Below are 6,930 nucleotides of genomic sequence, written 5' to 3' on the forward strand. Positions count from 1 at the left end.
TTAATAGTGTGACTATTGTTTATTCATCTTTTTTTAACGTAATTTCGTTGATTTCATTGGTCCAGATTTCCCTGGAGTTCCGTAAGCTGGGCCAGCAGTACCACGAGGTCATCTCTGACATCTGTCATCGTATGGGGATGGGCATGGCCGAGTTCCTGGAGAAGAAAGTGGGCTCCATGAAGGAATGGGACCTGGTGAGTGTTCTCATACGCTTCCTCTTTACTGCTCAGCGGGAAAATGAAATCGAAGGAATCAAATATTTAGGAGTAATTTAAGAAAGGGACTAATCATTTTGATTGAATGGAACCAACGTGGCCTTGATAACTTTCTATCCTGAAACAATTCCATGGTATCGTGTATGCCACCAGTCTGTGGAGTGTAATTTGTAAACGGTCCCTAAAACAGATAGCATCCGTAACGTAGATTACAGTGCTGTTCTTGCACAGATATCGATTGCAACAAGTAATGTCGGTGTGATTTTTTTGTCAATACGGTGTCCTATACTGTCCTCAACATACTACACCCGTAATATAGTTGTGTTGCAATTGTGTTGATTAAGCCGATTGCGGGATGAATCCGATTGCAAAACTGAATATCCGGCGAATATCCAACCTGCTGCTAACTTTAACCCGCAAAATTTAGATCGGTATTGCGCAACAATCGGGGGTTGTAAAGTAGTATCGACAAGGTTGTAAAGTAGTAGCCTAACTTTGGGCACACCTGTCAAATTAAACGTTTTTTTCTTCTGACGTGCATACGATCTTTATCCATTCATTGCGCCGCGACCGAACTGACAGGGATATTCTCTGATAATGAATCTTAAAGACTACGTCGAGTTCTCCGACTCGCTGGTACTTCCACAACAAAGACTCGTAGTGGGGGTTATCTCGGCCATGGTGAAGAAGGAATTGAGGGAAAGGAATTTTGGCTTTGAGGCTCGGAAGTCAAGGTTGAAACGCTACATGGAGGAAAAAGGGATCGTTGCCGTATGCGGGACAGCTGTCTCTCGGTCGGAAAAATGCAGCGTCGGAGAAATGACATGGATCGGAAGTGAACTGACAGCTGTCTAATGAAAACATTTTTTTCGAATGCCGCCGGTGTTTGTTGTCGCTGGGACGTAGAGGTCAACCGGAAGTGGCTCTATAACCCCTTGTTGAAAGGGCTACAGCGCCACCTAGGGTAGCGGATTGAGCCATGCTCCGGCCATTATCCGGTCTCTTAAAGGCCATGTACATTCGGATAATTGACACGGTCCGTTCGAGTGGTAAAATCGGTATAAGGCTTAATCCGATCTAGCTGTCCCGTGTAAACACACTCGTGTTAAGGGCCTATAGAGGGAGTGTAAGGCGTGATATTTATTTCCTGTCCGTAGCAACCAGTCTGATACAGTCAGTGCGTTTACATTGTGGCAACCCCACGCCGTCGGTCATGGACGAACCGCGCCGGCACCCTGAACAGTGCCCTCTCCGCGGACAGGTCGTCCAGGGAAGATACTTACCGTTCAGCGCGGCTGCGCTAGATCGCTCATCAAGCGGACCCGGGCAATCATGGGCATTGGGACCACCTGGGGAAGGGAGACGGGACAGGAGCTTTAAAGGCCGGGCACCTGGCAGGCGGGGAGGAACACGCGTCGGAGAAAGACGCCGTAAGGGACGAATGCCGCATGCTGAACTAACGTCGTAACGCTTTCCTACAGAGCTGAACGGGAGGCGCCGGGAGCGAATGCCACGCCGACGGACCTGATCCGGAGACCCCTCACCCTTATACCCCAGTGTGGGAGAAACCTGAGTTACTTCATAATTTCCCATTTTTCTTCGAGAGCTGCACAAAATAAACCGTTGCACCGCAACCCTGAATGACAATTTTTTAGGAAATCCCAGCCACTGACGACGGGGGTTGCCACAACACAGTCATTATCGGGTAAATAAACTAATAAGACCTTAACAGGACTTATAAAATGCATGTAAAAACCTTTACCCGATCTACTAGGGACAGAAATCGGTACATGAACGGACAAGCGAAAACGGATAAGAACACCTAGATAACTCGATCATATTCCGCTTTCTACCTGCATGTAAAGTTTACCCGCATCGTATCCGATATTGGATTTCGCGTTCTGCGCATGCTCAAGATCTTGCGGCCGGGGGACGTGAGCCGGAAGTAAAAGGCGACGGTGGCCGTGTTGTTGTCGCCATTGACATAAATGGTGCGTTCACATCGTTGGAAATTATGGGGAAAACATTTTCGCGACGCCGGAAAGTTCGCATAAACGACACCTCATGACGCTGTCATGATTCGACTTCCGTTCGTCAACTCAGGCCATTCTTAGAAAAGAATATAAAATATACAGAATAAATTGCGCAACAACTTCACAAAGACACCTCAGAACAGTATCTCTGAATCGAAAATCCAATTCTGCTGGCAAAAATACTGATATGAATGAATTCTCCAGACAGAAATAGTAAAATTGCAAGAAAAAAAATCAAATTTATGTTAAAGAAGAAAACTGTGGGTGGGTAACTTGGAGGCAGGCTGTCCTGCCCACCCAATCAGAAGCAATGCATGGTAATGGTATATTCTATAGTATTTATTAATTGGCTGAATTTTATTTGACATTTTCTTGGATAGCGAATGAACAGGTCAGTCCGATAGTGGGTCTGGACCTCCACCAAAAAAGAAAAAGAAAAAAAATCTTCAATTTTGATTGGGTGGGCAGGGCGCACACTGGGGTTGTCTGAGCCCACCCTTGCCCCTGGCTACCGCCGGCCCTGGGTGAGAGGCTATATTTTAAATCTATTTTTCTTCTTCAGTCACTTTACAGTGACTGAATTGTGACGATAGAACTGATTGTTGTGCGTAAGATGAGTGTGTGCGACTGTGCGCGTGCATGTCCTTTCCGGCTTCCACATACTGCATGGTTATGAAGGCTTTGTGGTTGGGTGTGGTCTTAGTGAAGCAGCCTAGCCTTGGAGATGGAGAAGTTGGACTGATTGTTTACGTGCGTGCGACAGCGAGGGAGAGAGAGAGCGCACCTGCCGTGGGGATGTTTGGCTTGTTGTGTAAAATGTTGTCAGCATCCGCCGTGGTCGGACAAATGTGGTTTGTGTATGTACAATGATGTATCTGTCTGATCGTATTTGCTGTTGATGGATGGTTAAATAATGTCACACAATCGGTCTTACTGCAGGCTATAATTTGCTAGTGCACTGATTGCATGCCAGTATTAAACTTTTAACTTACATAACCTGTGTTCTTTCTCTTCCCCCCCCAAAAGGGTTTTTCAAGATGAAGCGTGGGAACGATGAGTGTGGCATCGAGTCTGAGATCGTGGCGGGAACTCTTCAGCACAAAATGATGAGACACCTTCCAGACCGCTTTTACTTTGAAAAGACTTATTAAAGATCTCCTATTATACTACTTTTCTGGTCTTCATTTTTTGTTAATGACTCCTATAGAGCAACCTGACACGAATCACAGCACAAAAAACTATGTCGATTTCCGGGAAACTCTTCCTCTCATCTGGGTGCTTTCAGCATTCTCTGTCCACACTTGGCTTCGTCCTTCTCCGCCCACTCGCCCCCTTCCTGCCAACCCCACTCCGTTGTGATTGGTTACCTTCCGGAAGAGCATGTTGCAGCATTACCATGCATGGAAAATCCGGATTGTTCTACATAGATAAATCCAAGGAATTTGAACAAGTGAATGGCGACCGGCGTCCCTAGTGTTTAGCGCTCTGCACAGCCGCCCCAGACGGTCATCAGGGAACATGTCTAAATGCATGTACGTAGTTATTTGACACTTTAGTATGGTTAAACATGACTATAAATCATAACAACGTTCATAGGTCATAAAAGTCGAAAAAGCATAATAGGTGCTCTTTAAAGTACAACCAATTACGATCGGTTGACGTTGTGAATTAAACATGTCATAAAATTGCCAGACCATCAGCCATCAGATTAGAACGATGAATAATATATCATGTTTAATTATGCATAACTGAACAAAGTGAATTGCATGACATGAATTGCATTGCAATTATTATAAGGATATACAATACATTCCTCTCTTCCTCTTTTGTTAGAATTATGCTCATGTTATTAATAATTAAAAAATCAATTATTGAAATGGGTGAAAGAGAGGGGGAGAGGATGAGAGATATGGTATGCCTATGTCTAATTTCACGTGAATTGTAACTTTTTTTGTATCCATTGTGAATTGAATTGTTTCCTCATGTCCCCCCTCCTTCACGTCACCAGGAGGCAGTATAGGGTGAATTAATGAAGGCACAGCAACCTCTAATGCAGTCACCTATGAGTTGGCTATTAGTAGAAAAATGCTGAAAAAAGGATGGATGGATGGCTGGCTGGATACATTTGTGTTTGTGTGTGTGTGTGTATAAGTATGTATGTATGTATGAATGCATGTTTTAATGTACAGTATGTATGTATGTATGTATGTATGTATGTATGTATGTATGTATGTATGTATGCATCTAAGTTTGTATAGATGTATGTATGTATTTACGTAAGGTTTGAATGTATGCATGTACATTCAAACATAAAAATCCACACCTCCAGAGTGCAATTTAAAACGGGACATCATCACCACATCTGTGGAGGTCCCCTGTGTGTTTTACTTTCTATACACAGCCTGCACGAGGCTGACAGTAAGTGTGGCAGGCAGACTGCAACGCCTCCGCGCTCCTTCGCTGGGAGTAGCTCATCACTGTAGGCAGACTTGCAAGGTCTGTCTCTGCCTGGCTGATCTTCCCTGGGCTCCCATCATTGACGTTGCGTCAGGCCAAGCCAGTGTCGATTTGTATCCGCGCCGTGCGAGTGGCTCTTGCCACGCTCACTCCTCGCGACTGCTCTGCTTAAGCAGCGACATCCCCTCCCGGTGAAATATTACCGGCCTATGAGTCCATCCTCACCTCATATCTAACTTTTTACGTTTTAGGGATGGAATGGCGGTATTAATATGAGGTCTGCTTCCAGACCACTTAGGGAATACGATCGATTGTTTACTTTTGCATCCTTGGAAGAAATTCTTCTTCCAAGAATGCAATTTTGTTGTCATACTTTGTGCATATATATTCTTAACAGATGTCTTCCCTTCTTCCGTTTCCATTTTTGACTATTAAACTTTCATTTAATTGTTGCAGTACAAAGCAACACTGAAATCAACCAACAAACCAACAACCCCACACAACAACAGCATTAGCAAGTAGCAACGATTAAAAGCCGGCTTCCACCTGGGGCATCCTATTGACCTGGGGCAACGCTTTTATTATTGAACTACTTCTGCTGATCTGGCCATCTGGGCATTGGACCAGACGGCCAGCTTTCAGGACGGAAATAAATAAAGGGTTTGCTTTCCCTGAATTTCATAGGAATAAAATTGTATTAAATATATGGTACGACGTTGGAAGAACTGTTGTGTTAATGATGAAAACGATTGAACTGTTTAGTGAGAGACTTTAGGAGGGCTGAATAAATCAAGACAGTACAAGGCCAAGGAATATCCAGATTCCCATGAATTAGGTTAGGGGCCATATTCGCTCCAAACCCTCAACTGAGACCTAGATACAAAATTGTTTGGTTTACGTCAGTGTTTTGGTCTAGCTTGCCTGTTTATATTATACACATGTTTATTCGATCCACCCTGAAGAATTCGATCCACCCTTCGTTTAGTACTTTTTTATTTCACGGTTGTTGTCATGTATCCGTTATTAATGGTGATCCTATATGCATAAAGAAAATAAACAAATATAGAACAATTGTGTAATAAAGACAGATTTGGGTTCAACTGAGTTGATGACTCCATACCTCCCCCCCCCCCCTCCCGCCCACAAGAGCATCACTGATTGACTGGTGACTCATCTAATGGAAGACAAGCAACAAGGGAATTAGACCACAACATACTCATTTCAATACAATGATTGACTTGCGGGAATGCACTCATAATCCATTGAAAGATTTTCCATCTCCAGTATCCCATGTTAACTTTCTTTCATAAGACTAACACATGATGACACGGCTTGCTTGCCTGGACCGACCCCTTTGTGATTGTTCATTGGTACGGGTGTCCTATATTATATCCATTGTGCTCAAATATGTCCGCATCTTCAAGGCCCGGGAGCTGAGCGCTATCTTCCGGTTGAACCGCTGCGTTAAGGACCTTTCGTACGCGTCGGCGGCCGTAAGCTATTCTCAGTGAGGGAGCGCGGTGACGGATGGAAGAGTGTTCTACTTTTAACATCCATTTTGTTCTGCGCTCCTTTCCCCTTGAGGATGCGTCCCAATTATTGGACTCACTCATTGTGGGGGGAAGCCGTGTGGTTCATCGCGTTACATGAACAGAGCCATGGCCCTGGCCTGCTTCCTCGCTGAGCTTCACTGTATTGGAAACCATGAGGAGGATGAGTACATACTAAAAAATGGGTTTTAAAGGGGAATGTGTCGCAACAACCGGTAACTGTTGTCTGTTTCTTTTTTGGAGCACAATTGACGTTAACGTCTTTGTTTCACCGAGGGAAGGGCTATACTTGACTCCTATATTGTGTTGTGGTGAATCTTCCTGCAGAGGATAGCGAATGCAATGCAATACTTATATGCGGAGCCCTAATCTGCCACGACTTTGCAGTTATTGCAGATTTTGAACAGTGTGCAGGATTGTCTGTATGGAGCATTGCTGGAAGGTGGGGGGTGGGAAATCAATGCCGCCTCAGAGAAGCCCCAGGGCCGCTCGGTCCTAAAGTGTCGATACTGAGCCAGAACTCATGGCACTTTAAATGTAAATGCACCCCCTGGAAGCAACAGCACTTGGACTGGGAGCTTAAGTAGCAGGGCTTCAGCCGCAGACACCGCCAAGGAGGCCAGTCTGCAAAACCACCGTCTCTGAAGACCACCTAGAGGCGTCATATCCAGACGG

This window comes from Pollachius pollachius (assembly GCF_949987615.1).
Source record: "Pollachius pollachius genome assembly, chromosome: 16".
NCBI lineage: Eukaryota > Metazoa > Chordata > Actinopteri > Gadiformes > Gadidae > Pollachius > Pollachius pollachius.